Consider the following 20,390-nt stretch of genomic DNA (forward strand, 5'->3'; position numbering starts at 1 on the left):
GCTAGGGCTACCATAACGAAGTACCACCGACTGGGTGGCTTAAAAAACAAACAAATCTATTGTCTCGCAGTTCGGGAGGCAAGACGTCCAAAATCAGGGTGTCAGCAAGGCGGGTTCCTTCTGAGGTCTGTGAGGGAAGTGCCTGCTCCAGAGCTCTCTCCTTGGCTTGTAGATGCCATCTTCTCCCTGTGTCTCTTCACAGCCCCTTCCTTCTGGGCTTGTCTCTTTCTCTTCACGTGGCATTCTTTTCGTCAGGACACACGTCATATTGGATTAGGAGTCCACCCTGTTCCAGCTCCTCTTAACGTATTACATCTGAATGACCCTAATTCCAAATAAGGTCACATTCGGAGGTACGGAAGCTTAGGACTTCAACATTTGAATGGGAGGGGGGGCACAAAATTCAACCCATAACAGATCCCTTCTATGTTCTGAGCATTATTTTGATGCTGAGGATATAGCAGTGAACAAGGAAGACAAAATATCTGACCTCACTGAGCTTACGTTCTAGTAGGAAAAGACAGACAAGTAAAATAAATGAAATATATAGTATGTTAAAGGGTAATAAAGTGCTTTAGAGAAAAGTCAAGCAGAAAGGGATGGAGTAGGAGGAACACAGAATCCTGGCCGTTTTTAAACAGGGGATGTCGAGGAAAGCCCCAATGAGAAGGTTCATTTGAATAGTCATGGGCAGACCTGGGGGATGGGGGAATATTGGGGGTGGGTATATTCCAGGCAATGGGACGAGCAAATGCGAACACCTTGAGTAAGTGGCAGGCCTGGAGTGTTCAATGAACAGCAGGGAGACCAGTGTGGTTGAAGCAGGTCAGTAAGGGGGATAGTGGTAGAAAAAGAGGTCAGAGAAATAAAAGCAGGGGTAGAATAGCAAGGCCTCTGTAGGCCACAATGAAGATGATCTTTGGCTTTTATTCTGAGAGAACTGGGCGCTAGAGGATTTGAGTAGAGAAGCGATTGCTGATAATGTGGATATGGCAAGAAATAGAAAGAGAGCAATGAGGGACGACCCCCTGGATTTTGGCCTGAGCAACTGGCAGGGTGGATATACCCTTAACAGACATGAGGAAGACCATAAGAAGAGCAGATTGGGGGTGGAAATCAGGGGTTTATTTTTTGATGTAATAAGTTTGGCAGACCCGCTAGACAGTACCACTTAGCAGTAGCACTTTGGCAGTACCACTTAGACAACCAAGTGGGCTGGAGATGTACGTTAAGAAAGTGTAAGTATGTTGACCATCTGCAAGGCCATGAGCTTGCACAAGATCCCCAAGGGAGTGAACATAGAATGAGAAAATAAGCAGACCAAGGTCGGTACCTCGGGCCATCTGATGTTTAGAGGTCGAGAGTATGAAGAGGCAGAGAAGGAGACAGAAAGAGAGGCCAGAGAAGTAGGAGGAAAACAAGGAGAATGTGGTCCTGAAAATCAAAGAGGAGGGTCTCAGCTCAGAGCTGGAAACTGAATTTAGCAAGATGGAGGTCATTGGTCATGTTGACACATCAGTAGAGGGTGGAATGACAGCTGATTAGAATGAGTTAATGAGAGAATTGGGGACCACAAGTACAGGCTTGAGGGGTTTTGCTGAAAAGGGAGACAAAATATGGGTAGGACTGAAATCGGATCTCTCATACTCACTTGAGATACTCATTTGAAATTTCAGATGGATGATGTAAATGAGTGAAGTGGTGTATTATAATAGGATATGGTGCAGAAAGTGGAGAAATAGAGTAGATGTCCTGCCTAAAGTTGTTCTAATAAAAATAGAAACAAATAATAATGTGTCAACTAAAACATATCTCGAGGCCACCATTTTGTGAAGCCTAGATTAAATGATCTCCAAGGGTCCTTCCAGTGTCCAGTTCTACAAATCTAAGCCATGAGGAAAAATTAAGTCCAGTCATGTATTGTTGAACTATAAATAGTCCTGCTTCTTTCTGAACCGGAGCTGGGCATTTGTCGCGATTCTCCTGGGACTTTTGATAGAGTCCCTTTGTTCTTAACCACCTTGTAAAAGCTGGAAACCAGAATTGCAAAATGGAGACTTAACACAAATGTCTGTCCAACTGAACAGACAAATATTTATTAAGCAACAGCTCTATATGCCAGGCACTGTGTTATTTGCCATAGCATTTCAGACCATCCCTGTATTCAAAGAGTTTGTGGATTAGTGGGGAGACAGAGAAGTAAACAGTGTGCTCTAGCACAGAGAAGCACGGTGTGGACCACCAGGGGTGCACCTTACCCAGCTGGGGGAGCCGGCTCAGGAGGACTTAGGGGGAAAAAAGAAAATGATGTCTGGGTTGGGTGTTGAAGGATTAATTGGAGTTAGAGAGCATGGAAAGAGGAGAGGGTTAGAAACATGACCACAGTGCAGGCACTCTGACGGCGTGTGCTCAGGCTGCCAGCACGTGCTCTAACGACCACTGTGCTCAGAGTAGTGGTGAAGAACACACACTCTGAAGCCTGACTGCCTTGGTTCATAGTCCTGCCTCTGCCACCTACCAATGACCTTGAATAAATGTCTTAACCTCTCTGCCATTAAGTTTCCCTATCTCTAAAATGGAGATTATATTGGTACCTACTTAGTAAGCCTCTGGTGAGAATTAAATATGTTAAATAAAGCATCTAGAAGTGTACCTGATACCAAGGAAGTGCTATGTGTTTGCTGTTATTTTTAGGGAAAGCTTTCAAGAGGAACAGTTTTCTAGACAGAAAACTGGTGGAAGGCTGTTAAAGGCAGAGAGAGTCCCACAGGCAAAAGCACCAAGTCAAGGCATCCCTGGGAATGCGTCAAAGGGTTCAAGTGAGGAGAGACCAGAGCTGAGGCTAGAGAAGGAGAAAAGGTCAGGATCATACACTTCTTTCTTCCTTTGCTTGTAAGAAATGACTTGGGCAGGAAAAACTTGAGGGTTAGCTCTGACCAAACCATGGCAAAACAGTTTGCGGCAGTGGGTAGGAGGTAGGGGAGTTGCTTTCTAGGTCAATAAGCAGGTCAACCATAGAACACTCTTGTGACCTCATCTCCTTCCACTCTTAAGACTGTAGGAAACATTATGGAGAATTCTCATCTGGCATGAATCCAGTGGCTCACTGACCTTGGATAAACTGCTATCTTCTATTTAAAAGACCACAATCCCCAAATTGATTGTAGTCCCAGGTAGTGCATTAATTTCTTACAGCAAAAATAATCTAACTCATGCCCCTGTTCCTCCTAAGGAACCACTCACTCTGTTTTCACTCAATAAATATTCGGAGAAAGATTTGTGCTCAAAATCTCAACGTGTAGATCAGTTTCTTGGGTTAGTACAGTTTACGTTATAATCAGTACCAAACATATCCAAACCTTCTCAGGCTGTGTAATGTTTTCTTTAGGTCCCTGAAGACCCTGGAATCATCTCAGTTTCATCATCTTGACTCTTTGGTTCTACAAATACAATGACAGCTGTTCCTCACAGAGGCATAAATCCATTTTTTAACCCCAGAATCAAGCAGTAAACAGTTTTATAGTTGGCAGTCCAAGGGAATTTTGGCTAGGATCTTGTCATTAATGTAAAGTTCATCAGTAATATAGCACAGTTAAAAGAAAATCTACTGCAGGATTTTTATCTCCAGATGGCAGTGGTGGGGGTGTCATTGAAATCCCGTAGCCCTTCCTCAATTCTCCATATGTTGACAGAGAGCTGGTGCAGACATCTCCATAAATGTTACTGCTGTGTTTTAAGACTTCTGCCAGCATTCTGCCTTACCATTTTCTATGATTTTCAGATTTAGCTACTTCAAGGACTAGAATGCTTCTTTGTTATTGCATATCTTCAGATCATATATTGGCACTGCTCCACTGGAGATTATTGGATCCATGATAAACAAAACCATCCTAAAGTCAGAAATATTGAACAAATTGGCTTCTCTTGTGTCAATGAAGACATTTGGAATACTTTTGGCTTCGTTGATGGTTGATTCTATTTTACTGTTTGATCATCACAGTAAAACTAATTTTAAATATACTGTTTACAACAAGCTTCTACAAATTTATTAAAATCTACTGAATTCTTTCCCCTGCTGATTTACACATTGCTTTAAAAAACTGGTCATTTGCAGCGACACTATTTCTGATATATACCATCTCTTCTTCTCCTAAATAGATTGTTTTCCGTTTTTATGAACTTTCAACGTATTTTCTCTATTTCCCATTGAAGTTAGTTCTTTTCCTTCTGCTTTTTTAGGAACTTGATGATTCAATGTATTTCAGGTGCCTACATGTTATACTCTTGCTCCTCTGTAATTCTGTCTCATTTCCTCCTTTGTTTATTATTTGTGTTTAAAATATCATTCTTAACAAGAGCAAACATCTATTCTGTGGTGATTATGCTAAGTGAAATGAAGATATATAGAATGGGAAAAGTCACTATATATACACTGTGCCTCTGTGTGTGTGTGTGTGTGTGTGTGTGTGTGTGTGTGTAAGTTCACTTCCTTTCTATAACAGTCTCTCTTGTCTTATTTAAAGCAAACCCGTATTTCCTTTCAGCCCCCTTCCTTTTGAATTCTAAATGCTTTTTCCTTTCTTGTTTTACTGATCAAACCTTGTTCAAAAAGGACAGAGAGGTAGGTACAGAGTCTGTCAGGAAAAGAGTTAAAAAAAAAAAAAAAGCCCTCTACTTTCCCAGCTAACTGTGGCCCACAGGCTGCTAATTAGCTTGATAGATCAGCACCTGGTCTGGTTATGAAAGCTCAGAAGCCCATTGGCTGCTGGCAGCTGATTCCTGACTCCCTGAGGTTTGGAGATGCATCAACCTGAGCAAAGAGAGCTGGCACTTGCTTAAAGGGTAGCTGTGGCCAATTATTCATGCGCTCCTTTGGACTTAGCTGAAGGAAGAACCATGCTTTCAGATACATTTGAGGCAGCCTTTTCTTGCACAAAATGTTGCATCTACCTGGCACATTTTTCCTTTTTCGTGTCATTACAGTACAACGACTAATATCGGTAACAATCCTACAATTATCTAAGAGATAACTAAGTTATGCTATATTTTTTTCATATGTTCTTGTTCTTCCTCCCCTTTTCTTCTTTTTATTCCCTGGGAAGCTTTTTAAAAGTCAATTTTTCTCATTTTTCTGATTTCATTGGGGGGTTTTAAATATACATATGTGGTTATTTTACATATTGGTTTATATGATACCAAAACTAGATATTCTGCTAAAGTTTCATTGACCAGGGAGGCATCAAGTATTGGACATGGATTTGTGTCTCTGCTTTGCTGCTTAGCAGCTGTGTGACCTCAGGCAAGGTTCTTAGCCTCTCTGAGCCTCAGATACCTTATCTATAAACTGGAGAGCCCAATTTTCTACATCAATAGGTCATTGAAATAATTATACAAAATCATATTAGCTTCCTTCCCTTCATAGTTACTACTCACATTGATCAGTCCTCAACATTTGAGTGCCCACTGTGTGCAGAGCCTGGTAGTGGGGCTTGTGGAAAGATATGAACAAAACAAAAAAGAATATCCCTAGCTGCTGTTATACCCCGCCAAAAATGCATGAACAAAAAGTGAGATTACTCAGAGGAAACAAAGAATGATGTTATAACCCAGCATCAGCTCTACACTCATCTTACACACGTCTACTTTCTGTCTATTTCCATTTGTGCCAACATGGATGTGAATCTCAATACCTCTTTGAGGCCCCAATTAATCTAATCACACACAAAAGCATTAGTTACTTAGTCTTTACTGACGATTTCACGAAGATGGGAAGGTGGTGGTGTTTACAGCATATAACCCACACAAACAAATTCATTTAAAGCCCCATTCAACCCTTCCATTCTCTAAAGGCCATACTATCACAGTGTTCTCTTCCTCCACAAAGACTTTGCCCTCAGTGACTCCTCTTTCTTTATTACCTTCCTCCCAGGACCATGCCAACTCCTCTCCTTGTCATAAGCCCAGAAGTTAAGCAACCCTCCTGTGTTACTTGAGTATGCCCTAAGAGTGTCGCCCTCCTCCCCAGGCAGCTTATCAAAATATTTCTTCCAAACCAACACAGTGATAACGTAACACAGGTGAATGAAGTTTTCTCCGTCTCTCTATACACACACCGTCTTATTTAATTCTCACAATATCCTTGTAAGGTGGTATTTTTGTACCAGTTTTGCAGATGAGGAAACCAAAACTCAGAGAAGTTAGGAAACTACCCCAATGTATAAGCCCTACCTTATATATTTGTTGTGAGGATTAAGTAGGATGACAGATAATTCAGTTCTTGCCCCAGTGCAAGTCACAGAGATGGTAACAGTACGTCTACAAGCAGGAGCAGTAACAGCCGAAGCTGTAATAGTAGCAACATCCTCGTCCTGTCTAGCTTGCACGGCCAGCATAAGGAACGTCAGCGACAGGGCCAGCTACGTAGTTTGCAGGATCGAAAGGTGGGGCCTGGCAGGGGTGAGGAAGTCAGTCTCCCCTTCCCACAGGCCCATCACCCAACCTATGGCAGACGACTCCCTCTCCTCCCACACCAAGGGATCTCTAGGCCAGGATGTGCTTGGTCTTTGGGTTGGAGGAAGTGAGAGGCCCCTGCCAAGTCATCCACCATGTTGCCCACAAAACACACTATGAGTTGCTGCTTAGGGCAGGGATGGCTGTTGGCTTGCTTACCCCAAGACACCACAGGGTGGGTGACCCTCCACACCAAGACCACCCACCACCACCAGGGGAGGAAGGAGAGTAAGGGCTGAATGAAAGCCAGCGCCTGCCCCACGCTTCTCAATGCCACCTGATTGCTAACCCAGGCAAAGGGCAGCAGCATTTGCAGGGTGATCCAGGGAGGGGCCAGGGGTGCCTGCGATAGGGCCCAGGCAGCAGGAGGTAGGGAACACGTGACTAAAAACTCATCCTAGTCAGGCAGCATCACAAGCACACTGAGATTCTAAGCCCTAGCACGTGCTCTGTAGTCCCATCAGACTTCATTTACAAACACCAATTTGAAGTTAAAATTATTTAGAATTACAAGACTGCAGAGCATTAAACCAAACTCTGGGCTCTTCTGAAAACTAGGCCCTCTGGGAAAGCGCTAATCACATGCCTGTGAAGCCAGCCCTGATCAACAACAGATATTCAAGTGCCTCAAAAACTTTTAATGCTGTATAAATGTAAAGCGTTATTGCTGTAATCACCAGTAGGAAATAATATTAGGCCCTAGCAACTCTGTTGGCTTTTACTTAGTGGCCCCAGATTTGTAAGAACAGAGGAGACCTCTGAGATATTTGTTTTTCCCCCAGGGAGGAAATATGTTCCCAGATCCTTCAGCTGACTGTGGTCACGCATTCCGAGTGATAGGGTGAAACCAGAGTTTTCAGGGTGCATCCTTGCCCTCCCCACAAATCTCTCTTGTAGTAGATATGTCAAGGCAGAGATCTGGATGCCTCCTCAGATCAGAACTGTGCATCCTTCCTTCTAAGCACAAAAAGGAACTCCCGTCCTGAAGCTTCCCACAGCATCTGTTCCCCTCTGCCCACCTCCCCAGACCTCCAGGAACAAGGGGCTCTCTGTCACATACCTTCTATTAACTCAGAATTTGAAAAGCTGGGATGTCCCAGTGCCTTGGGTCACTCCTCAGTCCTGTAGGCCAGGCTGGGCTGCAGCACCCCTTACACCCATGCGAGGCATAGATTTGATTTCACATATTTCAATAGAGCAGATCTGAAAGAGCATTTTTTATATGTATAAGTGCATCCAGTGATCTGGAATAAACCAGTTATTAAACAACATCTTGGTCTACATCATAATTAGAAAAAGCAGCTGAGAGAAAGGGGAGAGAATGCAAATTAGAACATTCTCACCCTCCATATCCACTAGGGACCCATTCAGAGCAAAGCAGTAATTTACTAAATGATAGCCTAATGGCCTGAAAGAGTTAATGTGGCTTCCCACGTTATTTCCACCCAGAGAGTCATTTCTGCCCTAGGGGTACGATGGCTCATCCTACCCTCAGTCCAGACAGTGTACAGACCTAACAGCTTAAGTGGGTTTTCACAGTCCTGCACTACAGACCCACTTCAGTGTTCAACAGACAGGGAGTGGGCGAAAGTGTCATGAGGAGTGTTCTGCCCCACCCCACCCCCACCCCACCTCGTCAGAAGCTCCTGGGAGATTACGTTCCTTTTATCCTGGGCTCTTTCCTCCAGACCCAGCGAGAGTGAAAGCAGCACTACCACCAAGTGTCAGGCTAGGCATTGCTCTGCAAGCGAGGGGATGTTTCAGAACAAAGTTGGTATCAGTCACTGTTCTGATGTAGCCCCCTTCATAGCATCTTGCCCAGGGCAGCAGCTGCAGTGTCTTGGGAAAATACTTGAGGCTTAGAGTTAGGCGTTTTGAATTCTAACCTCTCAGGGACTCAGTTTCATCATCTATTAAATAGGAACAGTATTAGCCATACCAACCTCTGGGTTGCTGTTTATAGCACAAATTGAGATAGCATGTGAATATATTTTATCAACTAGAAAATATAACTTATTATTTAAGGAGACAGCATGGCATAAAGAAGAACTCATGCAACTCGAGGATGGATGATGCCTTAGAAGACTGGGACGGGGAGGGTGGGGGGGAGTCGAGGGAGGGAGGGAATATGGGGATAAATACAGATGATTGAACTTGGTGCACCTCAAAAACTGGTACAAGAGTGTAATGCAATTATATTCCAATTAAAAAAAAAAAAGAAATCATAGATCTCAGAGCCATATGCCCTAGATTTAATTCCAGTGCTGTTTGATCTTGGAAAAATTACTTAACCACTCAGAGTCTCCACAATTTCTTCATCCAGAACAAAAGGTGGCACTAGAATAACAGCAACAACCCTCCAGGGTTGTGGAGGTAACGCATATAAAGTCCTGGTACGTTGTAGGAACACAAGAAGGGAGACTCTGATCTCAAGAGTTGAATATAAACATGTTATTCTGACCTGCACCCATGCGACAAAAGTCTATGCAAAAATTGTTCTTGATGATTGCTTAATTAATACTGAACTAGATTCAGTTAAAATTTTTAAAAATTTATAGAGCAATCACATGTCCTTGGAAGCACTGAGCCCATTGGTTTACTGTACCTCTTCAGGTAACTAGCAGAACCTTCATCTTTCCCCACCCAAACTTGTTCCTCCCCTGTTTTTTCACCATATTTCTAATTTCCAGAGATCATCCTAGACCTTGCCTTCTCTCTCGCCCTCACCCTCCATTCAGTCACCAGGTCACTGAGGTGCTGCATTTTTGTATCTCCAGATCCATCCTCGTCCACTTTATCCCCACCCCCACAGCACTTACTGCAGCCCCTTCTCATTTCTCACCTGGATTTCTGAAGCAGCTTCCAAAATAATTTTTATATCAGATTGTTTTGAGAATTAAATGAGACAATAAATTTTAATTTGTTAGCATAACATAGCACAAGGCCCCTGCCCCCCAGTAGGTACAAAATAAATGGTAACTATACAAAAGTTTGAGAAAAGAAGTTCTCCCTTAGTTTAAGAAGACCTTTGTAGTAGAGAAAGCCCCAACACTGGGATAGGCTTCTTCAGTTGGTAATGAGCTCCCTGTCACTAGAAGAGGCCCAGTCTTCTTTGAGTAACTCTATCATTAGAAATTATAGAGGAGATTCAAACATCAGACAGGAAGTTCAGTATATTTAAGTTCTCAGACACCCAACTCAAAATAAGGAATTTATTGGCTCACAAAAGAGGTAAAGTCCAGAGGTTTCAGGCAGGACTGGATCCAGAGCCTCGAAAGCTTTCACTGGAATCCCCCAGTCTCTCGCTCCGTACCTCCACTCTGCTTCCTCTGCAGTGGCTTCACTCTTGGGGAGAGCCTCCCTACAGGATGGACACTGGCAGCTCCACACATTAAGTTCAGCACCCTAGCGACGCCAGTGTCAACTCAGAGACGTCAGTGACGAGAGTGCTCCTCTTTCCCAGTATTTCCGATAGAGTCCTGGTCCTGACCCTCCCTGAATGAACCCCTGTGGCTGAGTGATGGAACCCTTGTTAGGCCAGTGGATCATGGGTCCTCTCCATGGTCAGCTCTTTTAGGGCTTTCTAGAATTTCATAGCTCAGGGCTGGAGAGGTGGGTCCCCAATGAAAAATCAGACTATTGATAACAAAAGTAGAGGGACTGGGTATTAAGCAGGAAAAAACAGTGAATTTCAACCATACCTTCCTATCCTGAGATTCAATGATTCCCACCCCAAATTATTTTAATATAATTAATATTAACTGTTATATTGATATTAACATAATCAATATAATTATCTAATTAATATTTAAATAAACTAGTATTAAAATAATTATTTTAATATGTATTATGTAATTCTTTCTCCCTTTGTCCCTCTAGTATACTTGAGTACCCCTTTGGTGCATTGCTAGAGAATTAGCATAATGATATACATAATCACCACCAAATAGCAGGCTATCTTGTCCTCCACAAAATCCTGTGAGAAAAAAAAGCTTTACTATACAAAAAGTTACTGTCCACTCTCAGGTGCATGGGCGCTTCCTCACTTACACAGCTGATAAGCACACAGAAGGTGCCATGGAAATGAGCTTCGTTATTTAGTTCAGTTGATAAGTTGGAGTAGCCTCTTGATTCTGAAGGCTTATAAATTAATACTAGAGTGAACTTCATTCTTTGGTTGAATAATTATTGTGCTCCGGGTATTATGTTAGATTCTCTTTACATGGTGCACACATTTAGTCCTTAAGCAACATCCTTAAAGAACAGTCACCCCCATTTTTCAGATGCAGGAACTGAGATGCAGCTAGGTTAGCAACTAGCTCAGAGTCTACAACTAGCAAATTATAGAGCCAGACTTGAACCCAGGTCAGAACCCACAGCCTTTTTCTGTACATTATACTGCTCCTTAAGGTCTCCAATTACAAGTCTGCACTATGCTGTTAACCATATTTTTCTGAACCAAAACTCAGATCTCATGGTCTGACTCATTTAAAGGAGCTGTCCTGGGAAATCAGAAGGTACAGCTGCTTAGTGACACAGACATCCAGATGAGATTACTGGAGCATCCTCTTCTCACAGCTAACCTTGAAAGCTTGCTGCCAGTGTCACACACAGCTGCTTGGTTGGCTAAAGGTGTTAGAAGGATGAGGTACTTAACACCTGTGCAGCTGAGACTCATTCTCGGGAGCTGCTTGTACGCAAAGGCTGCAACCAAATGTCTTAGCTATGGCTCAGTGGAGCTGTACATGTCTCAGGCCTTGAATGTAGTTAGCATCCAAAAGAAGTCCCTCGGTCTTAATTCAGAAGACTGGGGCAGAACATTCCTGGCAGATGGGCTTCAGTGTTTACATTCATTCCCCCTGGATTCCAAGCCTGCTTGCCTTCAGGAAAAAGTGTAAGTCCCTTCTGCTGTGGGTTTTTAGCTTGGTGGTTAGATCTGTAAATATGCCCATAGTTAGTAGGTAGTCTATAAGTTGTTTTAAATGTACTATCCAAATAAAGGAATTCTTCCACAGCAAAAGTATGATCATGCAATAAAAATAATAAAATCTATGAGCATTGGAAGTCGGCCCATGCCTTGCTTGTCTCATTAATGACAAGTGTGCACACTGCTTCTGCAGCAGACACACACCACCAACAGCCACACATGCTCAAACACCACTCAGAGCCTTCCCTGATGCCTACCTCTTATGGAGAGCCTTGATTTTGTCGTTTTGCCATTACAGGGACTCTTTCTCTCTGACTCACATGCCATGCCCTCTATCTATACATACCAATTTTTTTTTTTTTTACAAAATTTAAAGCCCCACTTGCCATATATTGGAAAGTAAAATTCCACAATATCATGATTATAAATCCGTATTCATAGTGCTCCTGTCTCTACAATAGCTTAGTTCTGAAATATCTTTCTGTTAGAAACTTGTTCACGTGGTTTAAAAGATTTATTTGGGATTGAGGTTTCCTGAAACTTTGTATCCTAGCCAGTGGGCCATGTATCATCACACAGTGTGAAATGGAAAATGTGGGCGCTGTCCAGAGTTCTGACCTCAAACCTTCTCTTTCATAGTTCTACACGTGGTTCTAGTTGATGACAGTTCCACTCCCAGGCCCTCTAACTACCAGGAATTAGCTGATAACAAATTATATTTCTTGCCCTCACCTCTCTCCTCAGCTCCAGATTTATATTCTGTCTGCTTTCTGCATGTGTCTATTTGGAAAACAACTAAAATTCAACAAGTGTCAAGCTTTCTTTCAAGTGTTCAGTAAATATTCACCTAATGCCTATCTGGGGTCAAGAGCTAAACATAAATTATCGCATAAGCAAGGTCCTTGACCACATGCAGTCTTATGAGGATATCTACAACTAAACAAGCAATTACCAAAAAAGAAAGAAAGAAAGAAAGAAGGAAAGAAAGAAAGAGAGAGAGAGAAAGAATAAATGCTATTATTAGAAGAAGCAAAGTTACTATGAAAGTAAAAGAATTTTGTCTAGGCCAGTGCAGGACAAGGGATGCATTCAAATTTTGCTGGGGTAAGTTACATGTTAGTTGAAATCCATAAGGATCTCCAAAAGGAGTTACCCAGAGACAGAGTTCCACAAAATTAGTCCATCTCTACTTTATCTCCCTATCTCTGAGCACCCAGCTCAATGTTTGAGATCACAGGTATTCAATAAATCTTGGCAAAATGAGAAGTATTTTTCTATCACTACCATTTTTAAAAATCACTAATATGGTATAAAGGATCACAGGACAGCTATCTCTAGCAAATACACACATGAATACACAATTTAAAACATGTTCATTGGTAAGATTGATTCTAAGTTACCAGAGCTTTAAAAAAAGTCAAAAGGTTCTCAATCTCTCTCACCCCTTCATCACCTTTTAATCCTATTTACCTCTGAGACAGCCTTCCTGGACTTTGTTTACTGATCTGAGATATTTCTAGCTTTAAGTTTTGTACACTTGGCATTATAATTCTGAAGGACAGAGGCAGCTTCTATTTAAGTAGATTTGTACCATGCCTGCTTTTTAATGGCATTTTAAAGGTATTTTTCCTTTGTTTAAAAATGCTCAAAACAATATAGGGTAGGGAATTAAGAGGTACAAACTATCAGGTATAAAATAAGCTAAAAGGATATATTGTACAACACGGGGAATATAGCCAATATATTATAATAGCTATAAATAGAGTATAACTTTTAAAAATTGCGAATCACTATATTGTACACCTGTAACATATATTGTACATCAACTATACTTCAATAAAAAATAAAATTAAAAAATGCTCAAAGGAAACTAAAATCTGTAAAATATAATAATGTAGAATACTAAGAGACGCTAACATGGAGACAAGAAAGATCTTTTGCTTTAATATTCTTAAATATAAGAATATTTCTTCCTCCAAGAATCTCAAAGCAGTTCTGTTAAGTATATAATTCTAGTTGGCTTAAGACCAACAGTCAGAGATGAATCTATTACATCACGGAATCCCATGTTTGAAGATCAGTTTTCTTCCCAGTTTCAGGTGCTAAATCTATGTAGGTCAATCCAAACAGGAAGGCCTGCCTTTTTGTCTTCCTAACCCAGGAAACTATCCTCATACTAGATTTGCAGGATTCCCCTACACAGCTCCAGATGGAATAATCAACCCTGTTGGCACTTTCCCCTTGTTTTCCTGGAAATTTTACTCAAACATTAAACCCCTTCCTGGTTGGGATTAGTAACATTGAAGGTAATAGGTATCTATCCCTATTCTATCTCAGAACTCTATGACTTTTTTATCAGAGTTCATACCCCAATGCCGTGAATGTGAGAGGTATTGAATAAAGGTTTTTTAAAAAACATTTTAGCTAACATTTTTGGAGTGCTTTTTATGTAAATGGACTAAATGCACCAACCAGAAGACACAGACTGGCTGAATGGATACAAAAACAAGACCCATATATATGCTGTCTACAAGAGACCCACTTCAGACCTAGGGACACATACAGACTGAAAGTGAGGGGATGGAAAAAGATATTCCATGCAAATGAAAATCAAAAGAAAGGTGGAGTAGTAATACTCATATCAGATAAAATAGACTTTAAAATAAAACATGTTACAAGAGACAAGAGAGGACATTACATAAAGATCAAGGGATCAATCCAGGAAGAGGACATAAAAATTATAAATATATATGCACCCAATATAGGAGCACCTCAATACATAAGGCAAATGCTAACAACTATGAAAGAGGAAATGCAAGGCAGAAATAGAGACACAGGTGTAGAGAACAAGCACATGGACACCAAGTGGGGAAAGCGGGGAGGGTTGGGGGGGAATGAATTGGGAGATTGGGACACCAAATTGTACACTCTAAATATATGCTGTTTATTGTCTGTTAACTGTATCTCAATAAAAGTTCTTAAAAAAAAAAAATTTTAGCTAACATTTTTGGAGTGCTTTTTATGTGTCAGATACTATAGTTAATTCTTTACAACATGTATAAGTTAGGATTCAATCAGAGACGCAGAACCAGTAGGAGGTATATACTAAGATTTATTGCAAGGACTTGACCCATATGATTGTAAGGACTGGCTAGGCAAGTCTGAAATCTGTAGGGCAGGCTGTCAGGAAGGGCAGGCTTAACCTCTTTGGCAGGGGCTGAAACTGCCGTTCACAGATGGAGTTTCCTTTTCTTTAGGGAAACCTCAGTTCTGCTCTTAAGGCCTTTCAACTGATTGAACCTGATTATCTAGGATAATCTCCCTTAGACAAAGTCATTATGGACTTTACTCACAACCACAAAATACCTTCACAGGAACACCAAGATTAGTGTTTGATTAAGGAGCTGGGGACTATCACCTAGCCAAATTGGCACATCAAAAAGACCACCCCACGTAGGTAACCTCATTTCCTCCTAAGCACAACTCTGTGAAGGCATTGCCTTTGTTATCATCATATTCATTTTACAAAGCAGAAAAGTGAAGCTGAAAAAATTGAGTAACTTACTCAGGATCAAAAAACTACCAAGTGAATAGCCATTACTTGAACCCACTGGCTTGTTTCCAAAGTTGGGAGCTTAACTATTTGCATAGTACTACCTCCAAACCAGTGAATAAATCATTGTAATTCTATCCCTCTAAATCTGTACCAAAGACTCAAATCAGTATTTCATATATCTATTTGAAAAGCTACCACCATCTTTAGACTTTTTGAGACTAGAATATTTTAACATGGTCTTCTGGATAATCTTTTAAACACAAATTGGAGAATCCCAAAAGTTAGTCCTTTCTGATATAAAATTGCTGTTCTTAAATGAGCAGTTTATGTCAGGAGGGTTGCATTCCTGATGACCTGTAATGGAATGAATGCATTACATTTCATTGGGGCTACAGGGAGTTTGGAAATTTGGCTATGAGTCTTTCTGCAATTGTCTCACTTTTCAAGAAACAATATATTACTTAAAATAACCAGAGTATTAAAAATAAGATATAGATATCCTCCAAGGAAAAGAACATGAGATTATATATCATTTGTATCTTAGATAACATAAATTGGAAATTGACTGATTTTTAGCAAAAAGATAACTGAAGGAAAACATAATTCTGACACTGAATATCCTGGGGCACCACAGTATCATGATAAATGTCTGAACAAATAGCAAAAATTCATGGTTTTTCTCTGCTTCTAATTACGTTAGGTCCTTGGGCAAGTGAATTAACCATTCTAAGTATCAATTTCCTATTCTACAACATGAGAGCGTTTTAGAAGGCGATCTCTTACATCCTTTATGCTATTCTAGAACATAAAAATGTCTAAAATTTCAACTATAAGTAGGGCTATTTAGTGCCAAAGAGTAAAAAGTCTTTCTTCTGTGAATTATTTAATGTTTTTATTACAACCAGTAGGAGATTATACTGAAAAGACCTTTGTTTTACTATGCATACCTGGAGGTCATCGCCAAATTTCATTATTGCCATGCTGAAGTTAATGTCCAGGACTATAGTATTTAATACGTGAGCTCATTATGCTGCATGCAGCATCAGTGACAGCCACTCTGGACAGCAACTTTCCCTCCCAGCTCCCTCAAGAAGAGTTTTCATTAGTCAAGCACAAATGCTGACAGAGAATTAGATTTCCATCATTCTCTAGAGGTGCTTCAGACACAAAATGGCCTATAGCCCCAAATCATTCTAGAGTACAGAGGATTCCACACAATGTAAAAATGATAGCATGACTCCTTTCTAAAGAGCCTGCAGTTCATCGCTGATAAATGACATCTCTGATAGCCCAATATTGTTACCAGAGAACAATATCAAGAAGAGAATGATGCCCTGGGAAATGTCATTCTTTGGTTATTTGCAAGATTGGGAAACTAAGAAAACACCTATTCCACCTCAAGTCAAATGTGTTTCAATTGCAGAGTGAAATAGAACTAAGTGGCCTGACTTCCAAACCCATCAAAAGTTTGCTGGTCTCAGAAAAGAGACATCCGAACATGCCCCAGGCGAGAAGGCAGGTTGTTCAGTAAGGAGCACACCAGCCAAGAAGGCAGCTCATGTCCAACCTGTTTCGCTTTGTATAGGTGTAAGACATAAAATCAAAGAGCTTCATGAACCCCTTATGGAAATGAGACATAGTTTCCATATGGCTAAAGGCTCACACTCGAGATTGACAGGTATGAGTTTATATCCCAGCCCCATCCTTTGCTAGCAGGGTGGCTTCAGTTCATTGCCCTGAACTTCACCAAAGACAATGACATGACACTAGGCTAAACGTGGACATTTAGTGTTTCTTGTTTAAGAAAGTGGATGTTGTCCCGTAGCAGTTGCAGATCTCTCTAAGCCTATATTTTTATCTGTAAAGCGAGAATAATAATAAAAACCTACCTCACAGTGTTGTGAGAATTAAATGAGATAATTCACAGATGCCTAGCAAATAAGTGCTCAGTAAACATTACCTATTATTTTAAAAATTGATCAACGTTTCCATTTCAGTGTCTGATGTTTTGCATTGATCAAAATCATTGTTCTGTGGTTTTAAGACAATAAATGCATACTCAAAAAGTTTAGAAAGTAAATGTGCCCTGAACAATGGGATGATTATGAGAACTGTTCACAGTTCTTCATAATGTCATACATTTCCTTAAGACCTGTTATGTAAAGTTTCTTCATTCCAACCTAGTTTTCACGAACTGTTTGGGTGCTGTTACCTTGTGTTCAGACGTTGGTTATCTTCTGCGGGAATCTGTGATTCGTATCCCAGACAAAGTGGGCAACTTATGCTTGTAGATGGAACGTTGAAACAACAAGGAACTGAAGTGTGTGGGTTGCCAGATATGTTCGTTCAAATGTTATGGTATTAAGCAGTCTGTAAGCCACATACTATTTTTATTTACATATGGCGAGGAAACACCGTTGGCGTGTGTGTGTGTGTGTGTGTGTGAGAGAGAGAGAGAGAGAGAGAGAGAGAAAAGCCTTGTCATTTAAGGTCAGATGTATTATACTTCATGTAATTGGCATAATTTTGAAGAGAAACCTTTGCCAAAGTAAGTTTCTACAACTGTTCGTAGCCGTACAATGGTAACTTCTGTGGGAACTGGGGGTGGGGATGAGAGGTGTCTGGATTGTATCAAAATCTTGCTCAAAATCTTAACCGTGACCCTCCAAGTCTATTGGGGGCCAATCACTGCCCTCTGAGAACAGCGGGAATGCTAGTCGGCCAGGGTGGTACCACCGCCAGTCACACAAGTTGAGGAATGCTGTGTCTTCCCCTGCGTCGTGAACTCCAAGCAGCTTGGTTAATGGGAGGAAACTCGAGGTGGCCTCGGGGATAGAGCAGGAGCTGCCCTCTCCCCCACCTCTCCTCCTCCTCCTCTGCCCAGCGGCGGCGGCAGTGGCGGGTGCTGCCACCGCTGCCACCGCTGCCGAGCTGGTCACCTGGGCGCCTGCGGAGCTGCCTGGCTGCTGCCTCTGCGGCGGCCCCTCGGAGTGCGAGGAGGGGGCGGCGAAGAGCGAGATATCCATAGTAACACAGGATGCGCCGGGCGCCGAGCCGGAGCATGAAGCCCCCGCGCTCCGGCAGCTCGCGGTGCTAGGCGCCCTGCAGCCCCCGCGCGCCGTGCCCGAGCCCGCGTTGCTCTCGCATTTAGGGTCCGACTGAGTGGTAAGCCCTCCCGGGAACTAAGCCGACACCTCCCACCCGCCCAGGCCACCCACCCGCGGGAAGCAACCGCAGAACAATAGAGAGCGCAGCCGGCCGCCCTGGAGACCGCGCACGGGGGAGGACGCGCCGCCGCCGTGGATGCCGCCGCCTCCCGGGCTGGCGCGCGCCGCGTGGGGCCGGGCGCGTGCGAGGGCGCGCGGCGGGGTGGGGGGCGCGGCGGGGGGCGCGCGCGCGGGCCCGGGGAGCTCGCCCGGAGAGCCCGGCGCTCGGCGCAGCGCGGCCAGGCTCGGCGCCTCTCCCTCCCCTTCTCGGCGCGCTCGCCCTCGCCTCGCCGCTCGCATTCGTTGGGGGCGCCCAGAAAGATGCTCAGAGGCAACGGCTAGGGGAGCGGAGGTTCCTGCCACATGTCCGCTTCCTCGGGGGCCAGAGCGCGCCAGCCCTCGCGCATCCCGGCTCGCAGCCAGCCCGCGGCCGCTGCCGTCGCCAGTGCCGAGCGGCTCGGGTGAGTAGCGGCGTGGCTGCGGGCGGCGTGGGGCACGGCTACCCCGCCGTCCACGGCCCCAGCTTGCCAAGATGCGGTTACGAGAAGTGGTGGTGCGGCGGGGGCAGGAAAAGAAAAGGGAAGCGGGGTCGGAAAATTCGGAAAGGCTGCGGAAAGGGTTTGCCGGGGCATTTCTTGCAGCCAGGCTGGCGGTCTCCACTGTGTGGGGCTTTTTTTTTTTTTTTAAACGTGGTTTGGTTTTTGCTTTTCTCTCTCGGGTTGGGTTCATTTTCCCTTTCCTTTCTTCATCTTCGGGGTTGCAAGGAGTTTGAAGCGGTAAATTGCCGGATGTCTTTCCAAATGGTTTGACTTTCACGAGTAGATATTTTCCAAAGGTCATTTGTCTTCAGTATTAAAAAGCCACACCAATCCGTGTAATTTCCAGGTGCGCTTTGAATCACCTTTGAGGAGCAGCAGGAAAAAGAGACGCTGGAAGGGTTGGTGTTGAGCGTGCCCTCTCTCCTTGTATTTTTTATACATTGATTAGTCGGAGAGGAAAGTGGGCTTGGACTTCCCAATGCTATGCCTTGGAAAACTGTATTAGAGCGTCAGAGACTGCAATTTGTTGCTTTCGTGAAGGTCGGATCAACATTTCCATTGAAATCCCAGTTTCCCAATTTATGTGGTTGTAACTTGGATGTAATTTTACTGCAGGCTAAAACTTGCCAAAGGCAAACAAGGTATTGTTTTTATAAGGAAGCTGCCACCACCGAGGTTGGGGGAAGGGGGCGGGGGTTGTTTGGTTTTTTGTCTTTTGTTTTTTGTTTTCCCTCCAAGAAAACCAGCCATCTACAAACATGAACTCCTAAACAAATGGACAGGTCAGGAAGGCTTTACATTTTCAAAGGTTAGCCAGGAAGGCTAGTTCTCGCTGCAGTATCATTTCTTCTCCCTGAGCGACAGAGTTTTAGGAGGCTAAAAATTCAGCCCCCCCCCACCCCCCCACCCCCCCGCAGATAAGCACCCAACATGCTGTATCGGTAGATCAAAGGCATATCCTTAACAATTCTTAACCACTTACTAGATTAGGATACTTGCTACGTGGACTCTTGCATCTGGAAAAACAGAATTAGAGGAAATAGTGTTGGAAAGGCAACGTGAGGAACTTAGGTACAACTTAGACTTTCCTCAGCATTGACACAAGTTACCAAAGGAGTCTATGCATCTCTCTGTGAGTCTTTACATTAGGGTAGATTCACGTTGTGGTTTGGAGCCAGTTCTGAGCTGGTTTGGAGCTGCAAGGAGAGAGGAAAGGAGATTAGGAAACCTCCCAAGGGTTCCTTCCAAACCTGTGTTGTTTGTACTCAGCAGATGAGCTTGGGCAAGGAGATGCCAGTGGTGTTGGGGTTATTTGAGTCCATGGTGTTGATGGCTCTGTGACAAAATAGGCTATAATGACCGGTGCTGGCATTATTCCACTGTGAAGGCTTCTTCAGAAGTGTGCCATTCTGTCATTCCACCCTGTCAGTTCCAAATAGTGCTTGGTGTGATTGCAGTGATCCTCCTGGACTCTGAAGAGAAAGGAGTAACTGGTACAAATGAAATTAAAAGATGCATGCAACCTGGGAGACTTTGTGACATTTTCTTTGAATTTTTACAAAGACTTTTTAAACTTCGGAATGCAGGGGGTAATACAATGTTGGATAAAAGCAGTGAAAAGTAAGTGCTCCTTGCTCAAGGATAGGAACTTT

At 42.9% G+C, this 20,390-nt stretch overlaps 1 protein-coding gene across 16 annotated transcripts in view; it reads left to right on the forward strand.

The window, feature by feature from the left end:
• ANKS1B (ankyrin repeat and sterile alpha motif domain containing 1B) overlaps window positions 1-20,390 on the forward strand; it is a 1,070,894-nt gene that overhangs the window by 901,481 nt on the left and 149,023 nt on the right. Inside the window, exon 1 of one of the 16 annotated variants that reach the window (XM_057741228.1) lies at window positions 18,434-18,660. The exons of the other annotated variants lie outside the window; for them this stretch is intronic. The gene's annotated coding sequence lies outside the window, so the exon portion shown is untranslated. Of the gene's footprint in view, window positions 1-18,433; window positions 18,661-20,390 lie in introns of those variants that run through there. 16 annotated transcript variants of the gene reach the window in all.

The sequence above is a fragment of the Hippopotamus amphibius genome, chromosome 7, assembly GCF_030028045.1.
Source record: "Hippopotamus amphibius kiboko isolate mHipAmp2 chromosome 7, mHipAmp2.hap2, whole genome shotgun sequence".
In the NCBI taxonomy this organism is placed as follows: domain Eukaryota; kingdom Metazoa; phylum Chordata; class Mammalia; order Artiodactyla; family Hippopotamidae; genus Hippopotamus; species Hippopotamus amphibius.